Here is a 24,323-nt window from a genome sequence, read left to right as displayed (position 1 = left end):
GTGTTTTCCATAGTGGCTGCACCATTTAACATTCCCATCAACAGTGCTGAAGGGTTTCAATTTCTCCATATCCTCACCAATACTTGTTATTTTGTTTTATTTATTTTTTGATAATGGACATCCTTATGGATATGAGATAATATCACATTGTGGTTTTGAATTGTACTTCCCTGATGATTAGTGAAGTTGTACATCTTTTCATTTGTATATCTTCTTTGGAGAAATGTTAATTCAAATCCTTTGCTGATTTAAAAAACTGAGTTATTTGTTTGTTGTTTGAAGGTGTTCTTTATATATTCTAGATACTAACCCCTCATCAGATACATGGTTTGCAAATATTTTCTCCCATTCACAGACTGCCTTGTCACTCTCTTGATTATTTCCCTTGCTGCACAAATGTTTTTAAATTTGACAAAGTCCCATTTGTCTATTTTTGTTTTTTTTCCCTGTGATTTTTTTTGTCATATCCAAGAAATTATTGTCAAATCCAATGTCATGAAGCTTTCCACTGTGTTTTCTTATAGGAGTTTTATAGTTTCAGGTCTCACATTTAGGTCTTTAATTAATTTTGCATTAATTTTTGTATATTGTGTAAGGTAAGGATCCAACTTCAATCTTTTGCATGTGCATATCCAGTTTTCCTAGCACTGTTTGTTGAAGAGACTATTCTTTAACCCTTTTATTCTTGGTACCTTTGTCATAGTTCATTTGACCATATATGAATCATATATGAGGGTTTATTTCTGACCACTCTATTCTCTTTCATTGGTCAATATGTTTGTGCTTATGCCAGTACCATACTGTTTTGATTACTATATCTTTGTAATATGTTACAAAATCAAAAATTGAAAATGTTTCTTTTTCCCTCCAAATATTCTGTAACCTTGCTCTCTCTCTTTGTGATAAGCTACATCTGACTACATTTTATCAGTCTGAATCTTTTCCAGACTTTAGACCATTATTTTATCAAATGTGCTTCTTGCTTTTCTTCATTATGGATTTCTTCTGACCAAATTGTCCTCTTAGAAGTGTGGTTAAGAGCACATATATTGGAACCAGTTTGCTGAGTTCATAATTCCAGCTCCATCAGTTATTAGCCATATGACCCTGGTTAAGAATCTTAACCTGTCTGTCACTTGGTTTCTTCATCTGTAAAATGGGGATATTAATAGGCGTGAGGATTAAGCAAAATGACATTTGTTGTATATAATGATTTGCTTCTATTATTTTCAGTATTATTATTATTAACAGCAGTCAATTTTCTATTAGGAGAACGACAAAGGTACTTAGGCAAAAACTGTGTACTTTAAGGTCAATGAACAGTAACTTTATATCCAGAAGTGGGGAAGATAAAAGTCTTTTTCCAATTCCATTTTATTTCCCCTTTTGTTCCCAACTGCAGCTGGCCAAGTGGCAGGTGGCTGAAGTACAAGGTTTCACTACTGACTTCTCATTAAGCTGCCTTAAAGTGTAACTGAACTTACCTTACTCTTCATTTTTGACCTATTAGGCACCTTAAATGGTATTGTCTATGGAATAACCACCATTAGTTGGTGTTACAATAAACCATTTTAACTTTTAAATCTTGAGAAGCTTACAAAACATAGAAATGAAAGTCATTTAAACTTTGTGACAGGTAGTTTGAAGCTTCTTCAGAGACAGAAGTTCCCAGAGCATCCTACATCAGATCACAAACTGTGTAGAGAATTTCAAGTGTTTATATACCATGGAGCCTCCTGAACATGGTGACATTACAAGAGACTACATCAGCAAGAAAACAATTCTTCAAGAAAATAATGTATCTTTGGTCTACTAAAACACAATGTCCCGGTGGCATGCAATTAATTACAGATGCTATGAATCCTGTGGAATGGAAGGGACTTCTGCCCTTGCCTAAGCTCAGCTATTTCTTGCTTTCCTGAAAGAACCTTTTCATTCTGTACTCTAGATGTATTTCTCCCTCACTGCTAATGGATGAAGTGGCACCTTCATCTACATGCTAAGTAAATGATTAATAAAGAAAAACATATGGCCTATCTCTGAAAACAGTATAGGAGATATCAGGCTGCAGTGTAACATGCACTTATGAGCAGATACTCTCTGGAATCTGACACATTCGGGCTTGCAGTCTAGCAGGACCATTTATTAGCTGGGAGGTCTTGGGCAAATGACTTACCATCTCTGAACCTTAGTTTCCTCATTTTCAAACTGGGAATATTTACAGTATCTATCTCATAAGGCTATTTTAAAACTCAAATGAAATAATTCATGTTACATTCTCTTAGGAGTGCCTGGCACATGATGGTCCCACATAGTGGTAAGTAGTAAACATTCCTATATGATAAGGTCATGAAGTTAAAAACAAAGTGTTAAGTAATCCATTGTGCCATGATATTCATTTTCAATGAAATACTATTTGGTTGTAATCTTTTCCTTTAAGACTCACCCCTGCTGGTGGGAGAAAGCAAAACATTCATAAAAGGGGCTTGAAACTACACTCCCACTTCAAGATGTGTTCCTGAACTATCCTATCCACCACATAACACACTCCATTCCAGCTAGTTCTGTTGCGTGATGCTCACCTTGATATGTGCACCCTCTTACTGACTCTAGTTCCTATCACTTCTCTGGTGCCTCGGTATTACTGCTTCTTTAGCATCTGGCCTACTTTGTCTCCTGGACCCTCTCTCTGACTTCAGGTTGCTCAGAATGCTTACTGGGGACCTGACCTTTCTGGATAGGCCTCAGGATTCTTTCTCATTAACTGCCTGTTACAATCAGTCCTGGTAAGTGCAGCCAAGCACTCTCAGGACCTGCCCTTTGTATGGCTCTGGTCTCTGAGGAGTCAACATCAGATAATTACCAATTTGGGGGGAGGATACTATCACCCACCAGTACTGTTTCCGAGCAGTCTGTTACTCATCTGTTTTCCACACAAAATATCTCCCTTTGCAACCTCTTTATTGACTATTTGCAAGGGCCTTTTAGTTGTATGACGAGAAAAATCACTTCATAGCCATTAGCTCATATACAATGGAAAGCATAAATATGTGCATGTATATGTGAATTTGTGCATGTATATATTAGCTGAATGGAAGAGGGGCAGTTACCTGGTCAGAAATGTGAGTCCCTAAGGAAAGAAGGGGGAAATGGATGCCAGGTAGGCAGCTAACTAATATTCATGACAGCAAATGAATGTGGGCAACTTATGAAATAAATCTCATTCATAATGAAAAACATTATATTTTCAGGTGAGTGTAGGACTATACATGATGCAAGTTAAATGCAATGTGTTATCTTGGGGGTTTAAAGTGCTCGATTTTGAGGTATAAAAATGCAGAATACAGGTTGTCAACCTGGCAAGTTTTCAGTCTGCAGACATAAAATCTGCCAAGATTTAATCCAGCAGGAAGAGCAGGCAAGGAGATGAACTCCAGAGTGCAGACCTTAAAAACTGTACTAAAAACAGGAATTATAGTGTAAGAACTGTGGTATAGTCAGTAAGATTACTCTCAATGAACACTGATGCCAAGCACACAATAGGCATTCCAATAAAAATCTTACTGAATTGATTCAAATAATAAATTTTCAACAGACCTGGACCTCTACCTACTTCACTAAGTAAGTAGTGAACACAGATCACTAAGATTCATTAAGTAAATAGAGAACACAGTTACTTACACCTCTAGTGTACCAGTTAAAAATTTACATTTGCCTGGTAGTTACAGAAAGTGGAAAACCATGGCTCAAACAAATTGGGGGTTTATTTTTCCCATGTAGTAGCCCAGAGAGGGGCAGTCCAGGATGGTGGTATGGCTCACCACCATCCTTAGTGTATGGCTGTATTGTCAGCTTTCCCACCCCTTTAAGAAACATCCTCAGAAGTGGTATCCCACAGCTTCTCCTTCATACCTTTGATCAGAAGTGTGAAATATAGTCATGCCTATCTGCCAGGGAGGTTGGGAAATGCTCCCCCAAGTTGGGGCTCTGTTAGTTAAAAAAAAAACGGGAAATGGATATTGGGTAAGGAATTTGTATTCTCTCCATCTACTCCTCTACTTAATGAACATCTAAGTACATCCTTCTTCCCATTTATGGAACACACTTACCTTCTTCCTTCCAAGAGAGGTAGTAATCTCATCTAATTCCTAGATCCAGGAACAAACTCAGGATTTCTGGGTGATGTGAAGTCCTCTCCATCATGTTTGAATGTGGCAGAAGATACCAAAGCAAAAATTCCAATCAGAAAAAAGAGAATGCAGAACTCAAAATCCTCAAAATTATTAAGAAATCCTAAACAGGAATAGTGAAGTTTGCTTGCCTCAGCAGTAGAATAAATTCCTTGGTTAGGTCATCTGGTGGCCCTTGAAATCTTTGAAATTGTCTGGGAGGATTTCCCTTGTCCATTGCCCTCTGTTTTCCCTGATTCTGCTTTCTCATAGTTCTTCCTTGTACATTTTCCTCCTGGTTACATCTGAGCTGGGTTTTGTCAAGGATGTCCTTTCTGAAAGCCACGTAGCTTTGGGCAGCTTGCTTCTTGTTGGCACAGGTTTTAGATATTGTTGGCAATATAGTCCCTCAAAATGTAGTAGATTTTTAGCAATTTACTTCTAATCTATCCATATCTGAATAACCTCAGCCAAGGATCTTTCCTAAACTAGTTCTACTCAAGGTTCCAGACTGTGACAAGGTGAGGTGCTTACATCAAAATGTAAATGAACACACTGCTTCCTTCACTGAGAGTCTTCACATAAAAAAAGTCAGCTGAATTAAACAGTGATCTTAGTGTCAAAGTTAATCTACATTCTGGTTCAAGTTCCTTTTCTCATCTCAGACCAGTACCAAAAATTCCTGAACTGACAGCCAGTCAGTGGACTAAACTTGGAGGACCACTGGTCTGGACAAATTTTTTAAGCTTGAGAATTTGGGGCTTTCAGCTGCTTATCTTTGCACTCTATCCGTTTTCCTCTTCTCTTTAACTTAATGACCACTACCTTCAGGAAATGTGAAACAATAAGCTCTGTTGAGAAGAAAACACTATTAATTTGATCAGAGAATGTGTCTAGCAGAGCATCAATCTTATTTACTGCTAAGGCTGCAGCTTTGTTCTCACCACTGTCGATGGCTTCCTCTGGCGTATAGAAGGCTTTAGCTTCTTCAACCCTGCAAGGCTTCAAATTACAGGAATTTCAGTAAACTTAAATTGCAGGCCAAAGGTTAAAAGCACCCCCTCTTAGTACCTTTATTTTTCTTTCCATTTCTCAGCATGAGTTCATCACTTTCTTATGGAGCTTTTGTAAAAACTACAAGAAGGCAACTTCTGAAATTTCCTACCACTTTTCTTAATCCTACAGCCTTGGTTGACACTTGGTTTATACCCTGAGGAAAAGCAGGCAAGTTTGACCACAGTCACAAGCTTTCCAGACTGATACAGTTGCATCTTTAATATTTATTTCTCCATTGTCTCCATTCAGCCAATAACACATTTTAGATACTGTCGCTTGCAGCACCATTCTGATCCCAATTACTGTATAGGTAAGGATTCTTAGAAATAGATCAAAGATTTCATTCTAGACAGTTTAATAATTAAACTCAGCTGAATTTATTAAAGGCTATTAGATAATCCTGAGAATCATTGGGAGACCTGAAGGAACAAAATGTGTACTACATTTCTAGAAACAACTCCCTAAACCTAACTACAGAACTGGCTTAAGGGAGTTGCTATTGACACAGGCCCCAGAAGCATGCTGCTTCATCCAGGCAGCTGCCTCCATGGCCGACTCCAGAAGAATGAAATTCCTTTGCCAGTGTATTTGTCAATAATCCAGTCTCGCTACATGTGGCTAATGTCACACATTGCTCACTTCCTTCTTCCAGGTCTCATTACATGCAGAACCTTCGCTCCAAGGATGAGAAAGATTTCAGTGGGAAGTGTGTAAGGGTGGGTGTTGAATGAGCCATCTACAGTATCTGTCATAGCTGAACTTTTCTTTCCCTCCTGTTTCAGAGGAAGGGCTGTTTTTACTTCTTTTCAAAGTAAGCCTCTTACAAGTTTGATTCCATTTCTTGGATTTTTCAGGACCTGGCTCCACTGCTGTTGTTCAATCTATTTTCAGTCTCCTCTCCATTGTCTGCTTTCTTTCTATCCCAAATCCTTCACCTCTACCTTCCTATCAAGGTTCCTGCTTTCTCTTTCTCCTTTACTTCAACATCAAGTCTGTAGAAAAGACCATCTATGTTACTCTTCAGCCCACAACAATCTGCACAGGTTTGTGCAGCCAAATTTTTCTCAAAAATCTGAATGAAGAGAAAACCTTGATTTTGCCTGAGTTAGACTGCAGATAAAAATAGGAATTTGCTTGATTTATCGGTGCTATGATAACAACATAAACTTGATGTTTATATTTCAGAACAAAGTAAAAGATTTTCCCATAAATTTTATGCTTAAAGGATACAAAGTGTAACTGGGGAAATATGCAAGGAATCCTTTCCTTCTGTCTTGGCCCAAGTTTTCTGGTTTTTGAGAACAAACTTTTCAGTGAATATATTCTGGTACAAAAAATACATCACAATGGTAACTAGACTTAATGTGGTGATCATTTTGAAATGTATAGAAATATCAAATCACTATGTTGTATAACACGAATTGTAGGTCAATTATACTTCACAAATAAACAAACAAACTCATAGAAAAAGAGATGAGATTTGTGGTTATCAGAGGAGAGGGGTTAGGGGTAGAAGGAGGGGGAATTGGCTGAAGGTAGTCAAGAGGTAAAATCTTCTAGATATAAGATAAATAAATACTAGGGATATAATGTATAACATGATAAATATAATTAATACTGCTGTATGTTATATATAAAAGTTGTTAAGAGAGTAAATCCTGAGTTCTAATCACAAGAAAAAAATATATTCTTTCTATTTTTTTAATGTTGTATCTATGAGATGATGGATGTTCACTACACTTATTGTGGTGATCATTTCATGATGTATGTGAATCAAATCATTATGCTGTACACCTTAAACTTATATAGTGCTGTATGTCCATTAGATCTCAATGAAACTGGAAGGAAAAATAAAAATTTAAAAAGCACTATCAATTCCTAAGTATGTACTCACACTGACTGTTTTCTAACCCCATATTTCCTGGATTTTAAATATATGTAATTTATTCATGTAACCCTTAAATATACAGGAAAACATAAGTCTAAATTTGAGATCACTTATTCCCACCTCTCCAAAGCACCATATTTCAGGGCTTCCAGAGAAAAATTGCTCTTAAGTATTCCCTGCCTAAAAAATTAGGAAGCCCCCCTTTGTAAGCTGTTGAATACATAAGAGCTGTGTGATTGGTTACTTCTGCAATATACTCACTACTAGCACAATACAGTAATTGAATAGGACAATCAATCATGAACTCTGCAACCTAGATAATTAGCCTGAAGTAGAATCACGACTAAAATGCTAAACTTTATATTGAGAATGTTAGAATCAAAGAGGAATAAAGTCAAAGATAAACATCCATATTAAACCCTACTAATCTGATATTCATTTACCAAATGAAACGTATTTTCTTGAATTATCCATTTGCCGTCAAAATTCTTTTCTTTGCTAGTAGGAAATGTAGCCATGGAATAGCTTCCATTCACCTCATAGAAAAAGTTACAACCCTCCCCACACTAAAAGGGCTTACTTAAAATGTCTGAATGGAAAAATAGATTGGTATATGTCAAAATAACTTCATAAATGGTTGGGGGATTTGCACTGACATCATGTATGTGTATTTTGATAAGAACCCTAATTTTAAGCTTTCAGGATTAGGAATGTTTTGCTCAATTTAACTACATTAATATCATCATTAACACAAGGAATATTCCAGGTTAAAATTCTTTAAGGCCTGTGGCTCTATGTTTAAAGTTTCCTAATTTATTGATTCTCCTATATGTTCAGCTATTCCAAGGAAGAAGAAAAAAAAATCACTTTGCCTTGTGATCAACAGACCATTGTAAAATAAGATTTTTATTACAGCAGATGCCAATAAGGATGGTGAAGATAATTACACTTTTCACTCAGTGAGGTTTTTTGAAACAGCTTTATTGAAGAAAATGATATAAACTGTACATCTTTAAAGCATACAATTTGTTAAATGTTGACATACATATACACATGTGAAACCATCCCCTCAATCAGGATGGTGAACATATCCATCACCCGGCAAATGTTCTCTTGCCCCATGGTAATCCCTCTCTCCTACCCCTCTTTACTCTCCCCTTCCTCAAGCAAGTACTGACCTGCTTTCTGTCAATACAGATCAGTTTGTATTTTCTTAAGATTTGTATAAATGGAATCATGATAGCTTTTCTTGGGTTGGCTTCTTTTACTCAGCAAAATTCTTTTGAGATTCATTCATTTTGTTACAGCAACAGTTCGTTTCTTTTTATTAACGAGTAGTATTCCATGGTACGAATATATACAAATTTGTCCATTCACCTGTTGATGGATATCTGAGTTGTTTCCACTTTTTGGCTACTACACATAAAGCTGCTATAATCATTCATGTACAAATTTTTGTAAGAACACACACTTTCTTTTATCTTGGGTAAATACCGAGAGATGGAATATCTGGATCATATGGCATCTGTGCATTTAACTTTTTAAGAAAGTGCCAAACTCATTTGCGGCTGTATCATTTTAAATTTCCATCATCAGGGTTATGAGAATTCCAGTTCTTTCACATCCTTGCCAATACATATCACATTAATAGGTACATAGTGGTATTTCATTGTGGTTTTAATTTGCAATAAAACCCTTAATGACTACTGACGTTGACCATCTTTTCATGTGGTTATTTGTGAACCATGTGTCTTCTTTGGTGAAATGTCTGCTCAAATCTCTTGCTTTTTTTTTCAATTGGATTGTTTGTTTATTATTAAGTTTTGAGTGTTCTTTATATATCTTGGATGTAAGTCTCTTATGGGAAATATGCTTTGCAAATATTTTCTCCCAGTAGCTTGTCTTTTTAGTCTCTTAACAGTCTCTTTTGAAGAGCAAAAGTTTTTATTTTCCATGAAGTCTTTTATTTTTTTCTGAGTTGTGCTTATGGTGTTGTATCTAAGAGACTATTCCCTAACCAAAGGTCATAGAGATTTTCTCATATGTTTCTTTCAAAAGCTTTATAGCTTTAGGTTTACATTTAGGTCTATGATCCATTTTGAGTTCAATTTTGTGTATGGTGTGAGGTTTAGATTGAAGTTTTGGGTTTGGGGATTTTTTGCATATGGATAACCACTTGTTTCAGCATCATTTATTTAAAAAAAATCCTTTCTCCACTGAATTGCCTTTGCACTTTTGTCAAAAATCAGTTGTTCATATATGTGGGTTTATTTTTGGACTCTATTCTGTTCCACTGATCTGTTTATCTTGATGCCAATACCACATTGTCTTAATTACTGTAGCTTTATAATAAGACTTGAAATCAGATAGCATTAGTCACCAACTTTGTTCTTTTTCAGAGTTGTTTTGGCTATTCTAGGTCTTTTGCATTTTTATATGCATTTTAGAATCAACCTGTCAAGTTCTTCAGAAAAGCAACTGGGATTTTAATTAAGATTGCATTGAACCAATCTATAGATTCTGGGAGAATTGACCTCTTTAAAATATTGAGCCTTCTAACCCAGGCACAGGGTGTATTAGTTAAAGGTCTTCAATTATCTCAGCCATGTTTTGTAGTTTTCGGTCTTGCACATATTCTGTCAGCTTTATTCCTATTTATGCCTAAGTACTATCCTTAAGTGCTTTTGATCCCTAAGTGCTATCACAAACGGCATTGATCTTTAAATTTAAATTCTTGATTGTTCATTGCTAACATATAAAAATAAAATTGCTCCTTGTATATTGATCTTATAGCCTGCAACCTGATAAACTCACAGTTTTTTTGTGGATTCTATCAGATCTTCTACATAGACTTCATGTTGTCTATGAATAAAGACAGTTTGACTTTTTTCTTTCCTGTACAGATGCCTTTTCTTCCTTCCTTCTTTCCTTCCTTCCTTCCTTCCTTCCTTCCTTCCTTCCTTCCTTCCTTCTCTCACTCTCTCCCTTCCTTCCTTCCTTCACTTCTGCGTGACTGCACTGGCCAGAACCTCTAGTATGATGTCAAAAAGAAGTGGTAAGAATGAACACTCTTGTCTAATACTTGACTTTAGGGGGAAATCATTCAGTTTTTCACCATTAAATATGATACTACCTATGTTTTTCATAGTTGTTCTTCATCTGGGTGAGAAAGCTTCCTTTGATTCCCGTTTTGCTGAGAGTTTTAAAAAATAAGGAATGGATGTTGAATTGTGTCAAATGACTTTTCTGGATCTATTGAGATCATGTATGTTTGTGTGTGTATTAAATTGTTAGTATGAGGTGTTACATTGATTTCTATTGACTGTTAAATCAACTTTGTATTCCTGGGATAAGCCCAACTTTGTTGTGATATGTTATCCTTTTTATATATTGTTGTATTCAATTTGCTGAAGTTTTGTTTAAGACTGTGCTTCTAGGCTCATGAGGGATATTGGTCAGTAGTTTCATTTTTTCTAATGTCTTTGTCTGGTTTGGGTATCAGAGTAATGCTGGCCTCACAGAATGAATTGGAAAGAAGTACCTCCCCTCCATTTTTTGGGAGAGTTTTTGTAGAATTCATATTATTTCTTCCTTAAATGTTTGATGGAATTCACCAGTAATCATATTTTTTTCATGTAAAAATTTAAATAAACAAATATGAGAAACAAACAAAAAGCTCTTTAAAAATTTGGTTAATGTTTGAATCAATATTTATAACTTTTCTAAAAATTGTCCTTCAGGAGAATTATATTTCACTATATTTAATTAGACAGAATCAAATTCCTGCCTACCTCTATACATTCTTAACAGCTGTATTGAGATATTTTATATATATATATATATCATAAAACTCACCCATTTAAATTATATAATTCAGTGTTCTTTAATATATTCACAGAGCTGTGCAACTATCCATCACCATAATCTAATTTGAGAACATTTTCATCACCCCCAGAAGAAACCCTGTATCCATTAGCAGTCACTCCTCATTTACCTCTCCCCAGTGTCTGACAAACACTAACCTACTTTCTATTTCTAGGGATTTGCCTATCTGGATATTACATATAAATGACTAAGTGAAATTATACACATGGCTTTCTGTGGCTGGCTTCTTTCACTTAGTATGCCGTTTTCAAGGTTCATCTGTGTTGTAACACGTATCAGTACCACATTCCTTTTTATTGCCTAATAATATTCTATTGTAAGGACCATATACATTTTAAGGAAAACACTTTCAACTTAGATATACTACTGTCTTCAAGGTCAACAGTTGCTTCTTACCTCCTTTAACGGCTAACCTGATTAGGTCAGGTCTACTCAGGATAATTTTTATTTTGATTAACTCAGAAGCAAAATCTGCAAAATCCCTTTGCCATCATATTCACAGAGCCCGCCCACAATCAAGGGGAAGTTATTGTACAGGGTGTGCACACCAAAGGGTGGGAATCTTAGGGGCCATCTTAGAATTCCACCTACCACAAAAATGTTCTTCTTTAAAGGATTATAAGAAGCTCTCCTAGTTAGTCTTCAATTCACTCACAGGAAGAACTGGAGCATGTTCTGTAAATTAACCACACACACAAATTAACAATAAAATTATGAATTACAATAGCAATCTATAAGACTATGTTTGAAGAAGGGAAAACTTAAATCACCTTAATGAAAGTAACCATTTCTTGCATATACAGATTCTATTGTCAGGAAAAAAAATATTGGTGGGTATCCTATTGAGTTTACCCATCAGCATCATCTCTACTTTTTATTGTCTTTGAATTATTTTACAGTTCTAAGTTGTAGATAACTGAAAACACTGCAAATGATTTTTCCATACGCAAGTGAATTCTGTCCAGAGGAGAGACAATTGATTTCCCTCTCCTTGTGGAAAAAGCCAGTTTTAAAGCTATTTGTAAATCCATTTCATAAGCTATTTCTATCCTTCAAATTTGCCTTTGAATCAATAACATCTTTCTGGCTCTCTTTTATTAGTTAAATAAAATCTTCAACACATGTTCATTTTACATTTGAATGAAAGTCATGTAAAATTATCCTTTAATACTATCTTTTAAATTTCAGAGAATTAAAAAAAAATGCTAGTGGGTTCAGTTTGGGCAATGATATTATTTGGCCATAGCATAGGATTTCTGTGCATGTCATAAGCCAGTTTTTGCAATGCTGATTATCTCTTTAATGACAAGTATTTTGCTACTTCCTTGATTGATACATTTTAAAACTGCCTACTCCTTTTTTAAATTCTTGAATCATATACACTTGAAGTCACACTTGTGAAGTAATGACTGCATTAAAGCCTCTAAGGCAGGCTTTCAAGAAATCAGAGTATTTGGTCCCCTAAGATTCTGTACCCTTACTTCTTGACATCAAGATAATGGGAAGAAAATGTTAATTCTCCTTCACAGTTTATTATTTAAAATGTGCTTCAGTAATCAGGCTCCAAGAGAAGTCTTTTCTGATTCCATAATTCTACCTGCCAGTTTGGTGTAGGGTATTTAAATATAAGCACCTTATTTTTTTTTTCAGGCTGAAAGCTGAATTTCCAAAAGAAATAAATCAAATGCAGCTTTTTGAAAACTGGACTTATTATGCTAAGCTGATATATCCTCACAGAGGAAAAGAGCAAAGCACTTGGAACTAATAGAATTGGCTGAACACTGGATTTTTAAAAAGCCCTGGCCCATTTCCTGGTTGACCTCTCCCATAACATAATGTAGCAGTAAATTGGAGTGACGACCGAGTAATGCAGACTCACACATCCTGAAATATACTAGTCACAATCATAATGTTTTACATAGTATTTATTATGATTTTATTCAGCTTGAAATGTGTAGAACATGGATTCACAAGTAAAATTTAATACTGGATGGGTTATTTTTCTAAAATTGATTGGAGTAACAGAAGGTAACTATGTTCCCTAGCAACAATAGCACTGCCTAATTTATGAACACTAACATTAGCCAGCAGAATCAGACAAAGCAGCCTTTAGAAAATTTAAGCTGACAGAAACACCATATTGTTGAACACCTTCTTATTAGCAAGAAGAAAACAAATGATTCACTCAATCATCCCTTTATTTTAGGTAGTTGTTATATGGTGCTTTTTGTTTTGTTTATTTTCTTCATTAGTAACTTACAATCTGAAAACAGGAACTTAATTGTCTTTTAGAATTTACCAATTTTCAAAGAAGTCTAGCAATGAAACAGTCACATATCCAGTCATCAACAGAAATTATTAGGATGCAAAGATCTTTAGCTTATCATTGTTAAGGGAAGGTGCCTGATGAAGTCCAGGGTTATATTCACAAAGCTGGTTTGGCGTTCCGTAGAGATGCTTATGTATAGAGATATCAAATCATGAAATGTCTCCTGAATGGAATAATAAGTTAGGGACTGAGGTCACAAAAATAATTATACCATGATTTCTGCCCTGGAGAGGTTTACAGTCTAGCAGGGAAGGCAGACATATAACAAATTAATTACAATATAAAATATATAATGCAAACACAGAGTACTATGAAAAAGTACAAATAAAGAAGTGATTATGATGAAACAAAGAAAGGGAATGAAAGTCAAAGAAGAAGGTAGCAGGAGGTGACTTTTGAAAGAATTACCAAGCAAAGAAGAAGGAAGGGGCATTATTGTCAGAAAGAGTTAGTAAAATATATGTACACCAACTTTTACATGACAAAAAAAAATGTATATTTTCTTTCATTGGCATTACAAAAAAAACACCTTTTCTTTAGCACCTTGACATAAAGTGATAAACTTGGTTTCCCGTTTCAGCAGGTCTATAGGCAAGATGCTTTTATGTCGTGAATATAAAATTAAACAGGTATGTATTCCAAACCAGGATTAGCTATAGCCACTTTAGTATTTCAAAAAGATGTTAATGTGAATATAGCAAATGCTGATCTGAAAAAATTTTATTCCAAGGTTACAACCATATTATAAATTTCCCCAATATTTCAAAAGAGCATCAAATGAGATTTTAAAAAAAAGATGACTTTTTTTTCCAAATGTCTAGATTTGGTCTAGTTATTTTTGGTATTTTTTAGGGTAGCCTTTCTAAAGTGTAGCATGCTTAAATTTCATACCTGTGGGGGCTTATTCTAACCCCTGGACTCCTGCTTAGTGAATCAGAATATATGGAGAAGGGAGGAGGGACACAGGAATTTGCACTTTATACAAATTCCTCAGGTGATGTTTTAGAGAATTTAGCCTAAAAGTGCAGCTAAGATAGATTTGTTTTCTAGAGCACCACAGAACTGAGAAGCAATTGCAAATTTAATTGCCTAAGAAAATTTGTAGACAGGTTTACCTGTAGATATAACTACAAGTATGAGATAGGGTAAATGAAAAAGTTCAAACTCGTTTAATTTTAATTTCTTTCTTTGCAGGAGTAAGAATTCACAAAGCACACATTTACTCAAAAAAGTTTCTTAGAATTTTAAGAGAAAGGTAGGTTCATACAATATAGGTAACAGCACGTTGCAGTTTGCAGGTGTAGGGAAGGAAAAACTTTTGCTCTACCCTCTTGAGCTTACTGTCTGAGGACATGTGAATTAAACTGACAAAAGACAGATTAGCAAGAGGAAAAAAACCAGAGTTTATTTACATGTGCAAAGTGCATAGATGAGGGAGTGCTTATTGATGCACTCAAAGGGTAGTTAGAATTTGGGGCTTATATACCTAACTTAGTAGGGGAAAGGAAGAGGGGAAAGGGCTTCTATGGGAAGAACAAATAGGTTTCTTTAGGAAAGATAAATGAGTTTTAGAAGAACAAATAAGAGATAAGAAAGTTTGTGATAATTTTGTTTATGCAGCTGTGAGTGGTCTTTCTGTCCTCTTTGTGGTCATGAAACTCGCCCAGAGAGATTTATGGTAGGTTTACTCTTGGTCGCTCTCTCCTGGGAGTAGAAGCCTCCCTCCAAGAGGGAATTTATGGCAGTCTTCATTTCTCAGAAGTTTCTGCTTTTAGTCAGATACGGGAAATACTGAGATGCCTCCTTTCTGTATCTGTTGAATCTCAAATGTCTTCAGCTTAAAATAATCCTTATACCAACTATGGGGTTCTGAGTGTATCCCAACACAGAGCAAGAAACCATTTTAGAATGGAGTGTGTTCAAGTATTAAAAGCCAGAGCAGGCATTTTTGCTTGAAAATAGGCAAATAAAGCAAGGATGTATACACATAATTGGGTATCCGATACTCGTGAGAACTGAAACCAATGTAATTTCCTATCTCTGGCGTATTTTTCCTGTCCCTCTGTTAAGTAATACTGACACCAGGAATGCTTTCCGGTCCTTAAACTAGGACTAGGCATAAAAATTTAGCTATTCACTGCAGGAAATACTTGCTCTTAGAAGATAAGCCAACTAAAATAGTCAGATTGTCAAGATTCACTTCAAGATTCTCATCCTTGCTGTGCTCACCAATCCCAAGCCATTCCATCATAAACTCTGCCCAACCTGTAGCAGATTCTTGTTTTGAAAATCACCTTAAAATCATCCATTCCAGGCTCTAAACCCCTAATGACCCTATAAACACCCTTCCTTAATTTCTCCATTTTGAAACAGTCAAGGAAGTTTTCTCTTATACTGCAGTAAGTTTAACAAACTTAATATTGCTTGATCAACAGGATGTTCTGTAAAAATTGTGAAACACTTTAAAAAAATAGGCAAAAGATTACTAGGTGTCCTTTCAATGGAATGCTAGATGTTGTCTAGCAGACCTCCAGGGATTATCCTATTCTATTAAGATCTATGCTTTGCAATCTCTTTGGGCTATGTTATAATCCTGTACATTGTAGAAAACTGATAATAATGCAAACTATTTTTTTATCTAGAGAGATGCAAATGAGTTTTTTTTCTGGTTGGGGATGCAACTGATTGAAAAAAAGATGATTCCACACAGCACATTTTATTTCCCTGTAAGTACTGCTCAGTTTTGCATCTTTCAGGAAATCCATTTGATTACCTATACATGTGCTGATTATTTGGATTCTCCTTTGAACCAGTATCTTACTTTTTCAATCATTAATGTGAGTTAAATAAAACCTTTGATGTGTGTTTATTTTATATTTGTATAAATCATGATTTTATATTTTTGAAATTACCCTTTAACACTAATTATCTTTGGGGAAGTCAAGAATCCAACTCTAGTGTAGAACAAGATAAAGGAATGAGACTTGATTAAAAATCCAGGTGAGCGATATGCCAGAACTAAAGAGTGAAGCAAAACAACACACTTGAGATTTGGTACCTAGGACCATGATAAGTGAAGCAGCCTGTATTAGTCAGGGTTCTCTAGGCAAATAGAGGGGGAACTTAATTTGACTCATACTACTGTGGGTCCTGGCAAGTCTGAAATGTGTAGGGCAAGCAGGAAACTGGAAATTCAGGTAACAGTTAATGTTGCAGTCTTGAGTCTGAAATCTACATGCCAGCAGGGAGGAAATTCAGGCAAGGTTTCTTCTATGTTGCAATCTAAGGCAGAATGGCTTCTTCTTTGGGAAACCTCAGTTTTGCTCTTAAGATCTTCAACTGATTGAATGAGGCCTATCCACATTATCCAGGGTAATTTGGCTTTACTCAAAGTCTATTGATTGTAAATATTAATCATTACTAAAAAAATACATTCACAGGAGATCAGCCAAGATGGTAGAAAGACACACCTCACCTCTCATAGGCACACCAGAATTACAACTATTTATGTAATATCCATCAATGAAAAAGCCATTCCAGAAAAGACCTTCTACAACTAAAAGAAATAAAGGAGGAGCCATAATGAGATGATACGGGTAGGATGGGTGGAGTTGCAATATAGTCAAGCCCCATACCTTTGGGTGGGGACCCATAGATGGGGGCATAATCATAATTGCAGAGGTTCTCCCAAAGGAGTGAGGGGTCTGAACCCCACAATGGGCTCTCCAGACTGGGGATTCTGCACTGGGAAGACAAGTCACCAGAACATTTGACTTTGAAGGCCTTACTTACTTTTTGACTTACTTTTGGGAGTCCCAGAAGGCTGGGGGAAATAGACTCCACTCTTAAAGGATGCACACAAAATCTCACATGCTCCAGGATCCAGGGCAGAAGCAGTAATTTGAAAGGAGCCTGCCTGAGTCAGACCTACCTGTTGATCTGGAGAGTCTCCCAGAGAGGCAGGAGGCAACTGCAGCTCACACTGGGGACATAGACACTGGTGGCAGCCATCTGTGGGAGCTCATTCTAACATGTAGAGACTGTTGCTGGCAGGTTCTATTTTGGAATCCTCCCTCTAGTTTATGAACCTCAGGACGTAGTCCTGCTCCAACCCAAAAGCCTGTAGGCACCAGTACTGGGATGCCTCATGCCAAGAAACTTACTGCGTTGGGACACAGCCCCACCTACCAGTTGACAGGCTGCCTTACAATCCTTTGAGCCCAAAGCTGCCCATGGACATAGCCCTGCCCACCAGAGGGCCCAGAACCTAGCGTTACACACTAGTGCACAGGCACTACACACAGGACCCCCAGGGCCCTGCAGCCAGAGACCCCAGAAACCAGCTTTATCCACCAGTGGGAAGGCACCAGGCCCAGAATTCCTGGCCTACTTGCCAGTGAGCTTGCTCTAGACTCCCTCTCTTGCAGGTGGACACCAGTCACATGACAAACACAGCTCTATAGCCTGTGGACCCAGCCCACCCAACAGCAGGCCTGGGACTGGCTGGGCCCTGGCCCTGCCCACTAGCAGGCCAACACAAGTGTCAGGACATGCTGGACTCTGCAATCAGCTGTGTCAAGAACTGGTTCCACCCACCAGTGGTCTGACACCAGCTCTGGAACTCCTGGGCCATGCAGCCAGACCCAAGGATCTGGCTCTGCCCACCAGTGGACTGGCCCTAGGCTCAGGACCTAGCTTCACCCACCAGTGGGTAGGCACCAGCCCTGGGGTCACCTGGATCCCAACTCCACCCATTAGTGAGCCAGCATTAGCCTCAGAGCCCACCAGGGTTCTTCAGCTAGCTATATCATGACCTGGCCTTGCCAATCAGCAGCCAGCAGTCTCCACATAAGATAGGGCCTGACAAGCAATAGGACTGGAGGCCAACTAAGCCTACTGCCCACAGTAGTCAGCCTGCCACAACAAAAGGATCCAGGCAGCCCAATAGGGTGCACCCCTAGAGCATATAGATCTGGTGATGAGAGCAGAGTGCACTGCTGGGATGCATAGGACATACCCTAGAAAAGGCCACTTCTCCAAGGATGGGAAATGTAACCAATCTAGTAGATACATATAAATAAAAACAGCAAGTTAGGTAAAATGAGGCAACAGAGAAACAAGTTTCAAATGAATGAGCACGATAAAATCCCAGAAGAAGAACTAAGTGAAATGGAGATAGGCAATCTACCTGAGAAAGCATTCAGGGTATGACTGTAAAGATGATCAAAGAACTTGGGAAAAGAATGGATACACAGAGCAAGAAGTTGAGTTTGTAACAAAGAGTTAGAAAATATAAAAACAACCAGAGATGAAGAATACAATAACTGAAATGAAAAACTAGAAATAATCAACAGTAGACTAAATGATACAGAGGAACGGATCAGTGAGCTAGAAGACAGAGTAGTGGAAATCACTGATGCTGAATAGAAAAAAAAAGAATGAAAAGAAATGAAGACAGTTTAAGAGACCTCTGGGACAATATCAAGCACACTAATATGCACATAATAGGGTTCTCATAAGGAGAAGAGAGAGACAAAGGGGCTAAGAACATATCTAAGACACAATAGTTGAAAACTTCCCTAACCTTGGAAAGGAAACAGACATCCAACTGCAGTATGTACAGAGTCCCAAACAGGATTAACCTAAAGAGGAACATACCAAGAAACACTGTAATTAAAATGGCAAAAATTAAAGATAAAGAATATTAAAAGCAGCAAGGGAAAAGCAACAAGTTACATACAAGGGAACTCTCGTAAGTCTATCAACTGACTTTTTAGTAGAAACTCTGCAGGCCAGAAGAGAGTCACAGAATATATTTAAAGTGATGAAAGGGGAAAATCTACAACCCAAAATAACTCTACCCAGCAAGGCTCTTGTTCAGATTTGATAGAGAGATCAAAATGTTTACAGACAAGCAAAAGCCAAAAGAGTTTAGCACCACCAAACCAGCTTTACAAGAAACAAATGTTAGAGATTTCTCTAAGCAAAAAAGAAAAGGCCACAACCAGAAACATGAAAATTACAAAAGGAAAAAACTCATTGGTAAAGGCAAATATAAAGGTAGTAAAGTATCCACACACAAAGCTATAGGAAGGTTAAAAGGGAAAAGTAGTAAAATATCATCTATAACCATAATAAGCAGCTAAGGAATACATAAAACAATCAGGTACAAAATATGATTTCAAAAACAGTACTTGTTTTTGGCTGACTTCACTTAGAATGATAATCTCCAGGTCCACCCATGTTGCGGCAAATGGCATTATTTCATTCTTTTTTATGGCTGAGTAGTATTCCATTGTATGTATGTATGTATGTATGTATGTATGTATGTATGTATGTATATGCACACCACATCTTCCTTATCCAGTTACCTTACACCTAAAGGAACTAGAAAGAGAAGAATAATACCCAAAGTTAGTAGAAGAAACAAAATAATAAATATTTCTTAATAAATGTTTATTAAGAAAATAAAAATAATAAATAGATAATATCAATGAAACTAAGAGCTGGTTTTTTGAAAAGGTAAACAAAATTGATAAACCTTTAGCCAGACTCAAGAGAAAGAGGGCCTAAATCAATAAAATCAGAAATGAAAAAAGGAGAAATTACAACTCACACCACAGAAACACAAAGGCTCATGAGAGACTACTATGAACAACTATATGTCAATAAAATGAACAACCTAGAAGAAATGAACAAATTCTTATAAATGTACAATCTCCCAAGAGTGAACCAGGACAAGACAGAAATATGAACAGACTAATTACCAGCAATGAAATTGAATCAGTAATAAATAACTCCCAACAAACAAAAGTCCAGAACCAGATGGCTTCACAGGTGAATTCTACCTAACATTTACAGAAGAGTTAACATCTCAAACTACTCCAAAAAAAAGGCAGAAGAAGGAACACTTCCACACTCATTCTATGAGGCCAGCATTAGCCTGCTACCAAACCAGACAAAGATATCACAAAAAAGAAACTTACAGGTCAATATAATTGATGAATACAGATGTAAAAATCCTCAACAAAATATTAGCAAACCATATCCAACAATACATTAAAAGGATCACACACCATGATTAAGTGGGATTCATCCCAGGGATGCAAGGATTTTTCAATATCCACAAATCAATGTGATACACCACATTTACAAATTGAAGAATAAAAAACACATGATCATCTCAATAGATACATAAAAATCTTTGACAAAAATTCAATATCCATTTATAATAAAAACTCTCCAGAAAGTGGGTAAAGAGGGTACATACCTCAACATAATAAAGGCCAAATATGACAAACCCACAGCTATCATCATACTCAGTGGTATAAAGCTTAAAACATTTCCTCTAAGATTAGGAACAAGACAAAGATGCCCACTCTTGTAACTTTTATCTAACACACTATTGGAGGTTCTATCCACAGCAATCAGTCAAGAAAAAGAAATAAAAGGAATCCAAACTGGAAAGGAAGAAGTAAAACTGTTGCTGTTTGCAGATGACATGATACTATACACAGAAAATTGTATAAAAATGCCCCTAGAAATCTACCAGAGTCATAAATGAATTTGTCAAAGCTGCAGGATACAAAATTGATATACAGAAATCTTTTGCATTTCCATATACTAACAATGAAATATCAAAAGGATAAATTAAGGAATAATCCCATTTACAGTTACATCAAAAAGAATAAAATACCTAGGAATAAACCTACCTAAGGAGGTAAAAGACCTGTACTTGGAAAACTATAAGACACTGCTGAAAGAAATTGAAGATGGCACAAAAAGATGGAACTAGAACTACCATATAACCCAACAATTCCACTCCTGTGTATATATCTGAAGAAAACAAAAACATTAATTTCAAAAGATATGTGCACCCCAATGTTCACAGCAGCATTATTTATAATAGCTAAGATATGGAAGCAACCTAAGTATCTATCAACAGATGACTGGATAAAAAAGATGTGATACACACACACACACAATGGAATATCACTCAACCATAAGAAAGAATGCACTTTTGCCATTTACAACAACAGGGATGGACCTACAGCATATTATGCTCAGTGAAATAAGTCAGACAGAGAAAGACAAATACTGTATAATGTTACTTATACGTGGAATCTAAAAAATAAAACAAATTAATGAATATAACAAAAAAGAAACAGATTCACAGGTATAGAGAACCAACTAGTGGTTACCAGTGGGGAGAGGGAAGGTGGAGAAGCAAGATAGTGATAAGGAATTAAGAGGTACAAACTACTATGTATAAAATAAATAAGCTACAAGGGTAAGTAAGTACAGCTCAGGGAATAAAGCCAATATTTTATAATAACTATAAATGGAGTACAACCTTTAAAAACTGTGAATCACTATGTTCTATACCTGTAACTTATATAATATTTAAATCAACTATACATCAATTAAAAAAAAACCCTTCACAGTAACAGCTAGACTTCATCAAACAGTTGGGTATCATAGCCTAGTAATGTTGACATGTAAAATTAACCATCACACAGCACAAAATTTTTCATATTACTTACAATTGAGGCAAAAATCAGTCACTTTGTGCAGTGTCTAGAGCAGTGCTTCTCAAGCTTTAAAGTACAAAGGAATCACCTGTGGGTCATACTAAACGCAGATTCTGATTCAGTAGATCTGGTGTAATCCCTAGCTAGCTCTCAGATGATGTTAATGTTGCTGCTCATTCAACCACACTGAGTTGCAAGAGTTTAAACTAGGACTGCACAATACAAATGTTTCCAAGCCACAAATGTGAGCCACATATGTAATTTAAAATTTTCTAGTGGCTATATTAAAAATATAAAAAGAATAGGTGGAATTAATTTTAATAACCTATTTAACTCAAAATATCAAAAATATTATCATGTAATTAATATTAAAATGGTTAATAAGGTATTTTACATTCCTTTTTTCATACTAAGCCTTTGAAACCAGTCTTTAATTTACACTTACAGCATATCTCAATTGATAGTAGCTATATTTCATGCATTCAATAGCCACAGTTAGCTATTGGCTATCATAGTGGATAGTGCAGGACTAACCCTTCCATGTAGGAGCCAAAAGGAGCATCTGGATGAGTATTTATGACACTTCCTTTCCTCACCTTCTCATTTCTTCTTTCAGGTAAGTATTAAATGAGATTAGTATTCAGGAATCTGAGTGCATTTGAGCACAGATATTAACATCAAAGTATGAGGTGAACTGACACAAATCAACAAAGCTTTTGATTCTTTTTCTCTCTCTAAGAATTATACAAACATTTACATTCAGCAATAGATATAGTAAGAGATGTGAGGCTATTGCATTGGTTTCTGATGGTTGACTGTACAGATGATATTCGCCCAACCTTCTCTTGGTTCTGCCAGGTTAGCCTAGGGTCAATGCAAGAATTCTGGACCATTCCAGATGCCATTGTTGGCATCTCAGAAAAGCTGATCAAGAGAGCTGGCCAAAGAAGATGTCCAAAGGCAACTCCAATCCCATTACAGAGCTGCAACACTCTCCTGTATCCCAGCACTAATGCCTTTCAATACCATATCCCATAGCTGAAAGATCCCACCTGCTGGGAAAAGGAAGTGGATTATGAAATGCTTCATTTAGTAGTTGCCTTAGAGGGGAACTTGATAAATTTTGCAGGAAAAGCTGGAGGGAAATAACATTCTAGACATAAGAAAAAATATGAACAAAGGTATGTATAAGCCTAGAGGTAAAAAGGAAGGCCTTGGGTTTGAATCTCTGCTCTAACACTTACAAATATTACTGTGACTTCCATCTCATTTACTTATCAATGTGAAACCCCTATTTTATCCTTTCTAGTTTCTTGCTCCCCAGTTAGACAACCCTATCCCGATAGCACATGCTCAGCTGGCTAGTTGTTTAGTTTCTGTCTCTGGACAGGCAAACTCCCTTAAGTTATTTCACTTTCTTTCCCCACCACCCCATATTGCACAGGTGAAGCTATCTATTGGACAGCGATCTTACCTCACTCCCTGATACACAAAAAAGACAACTAGATTTGAATTCAAAGAATTATAACCTATCTTTTTTCCCTATGTTGCCTTAGATAATTAATTTAACCTCTTTGAACAATTTTCATTTATATAAGAGTGGTAACAAATTCTTCCTCATAATTCTGCTAGCATTAAGTAGAATATATAAGTAAGAATGACTAGCAGTTAGTAGATCCTTAATAAATTATTTTGTCACCCTTTTAAAAAACGTGTGAGTGAGCGAAATTAGTAACTTTGGGGAAAAAGTTTAAAAATCGATCTTAGACCTTTCTGAGATTCAGAGTATCTGAGGATTATAAGTATATTTCAATCAGTTAGCTTTTCTTCAACTTTTTACCTTCTGGAAAGATTTCTTACATGCATTTACAATTGGAACTTCAGTGCATAATTGTAAATAATAAAAAATTAAAACATATTACATGCATCTGAAAATCTAAAAATAGTCATGAGAGTAAGTGAAATTGTATATTGTTGAATTTATGCCTTATAATAAGGTGGAGCTGTTACGAGATTGAATTGCAATCAATTCTCAGGAACATGTCCAGGGTCAAAATGCCAGAGATACACATATGTACGCCAGTATCTCAGTTTATGTATCCGAATTGAAGTTGGATATGATCTGGGTCAAGGAGATAAGGCTGGGTCTTGTAACTCCAGGAATTACCGGTGAGATTTCCACAATAAGCAGGAAATTTGACTAGATGAATTCTCTTCCAACTCTGATGTTACAACAGCATTTTGATATAAAGAGGCATTCAGGTCTGTGTCAGCGGTGATTTTCATAGCTAATAAACATCTTGGGGCAATTATCATCTTGTTTTACTGCCTGTGAATAGTACCCAGTACAGTGGCATGTGTAAGTTGAATTAATAACTGTCTGCAATGGTGACATGCCAAACATTGACTTAAAAAAGAAGAGATATATGATAATTACTATTTTTGGAGTTTTCAATCATCATTTA

General features: G+C 36.2%; 1 long non-coding RNA gene across 2 annotated transcripts in view; it reads right to left on the bottom strand.

The window, feature by feature from the left end:
- Window positions 1-8,083: 8,083 nt before the first annotated feature.
- LOC123619342 (uncharacterized) overlaps window positions 8,084-24,323 on the bottom strand; it is a 92,329-nt gene continuing 76,089 nt past the window's right edge. For both annotated transcript variants that reach the window (XR_006727918.2, XR_012504660.1), the window contains one exon: window positions 8,084-11,673. This is a non-coding gene — a long non-coding RNA (uncharacterized LOC123619342). The remainder of the gene's footprint in view (window positions 11,674-24,323) is intronic.

This window comes from Camelus bactrianus, chromosome X (assembly GCF_048773025.1).
Source record: "Camelus bactrianus isolate YW-2024 breed Bactrian camel chromosome X, ASM4877302v1, whole genome shotgun sequence".
NCBI classification, from domain to species: domain Eukaryota; kingdom Metazoa; phylum Chordata; class Mammalia; order Artiodactyla; family Camelidae; genus Camelus; species Camelus bactrianus.
Note: the sequence above shows the minus strand (reverse complement) of the source record. Positions and strands in the feature narration are given on the sequence as shown.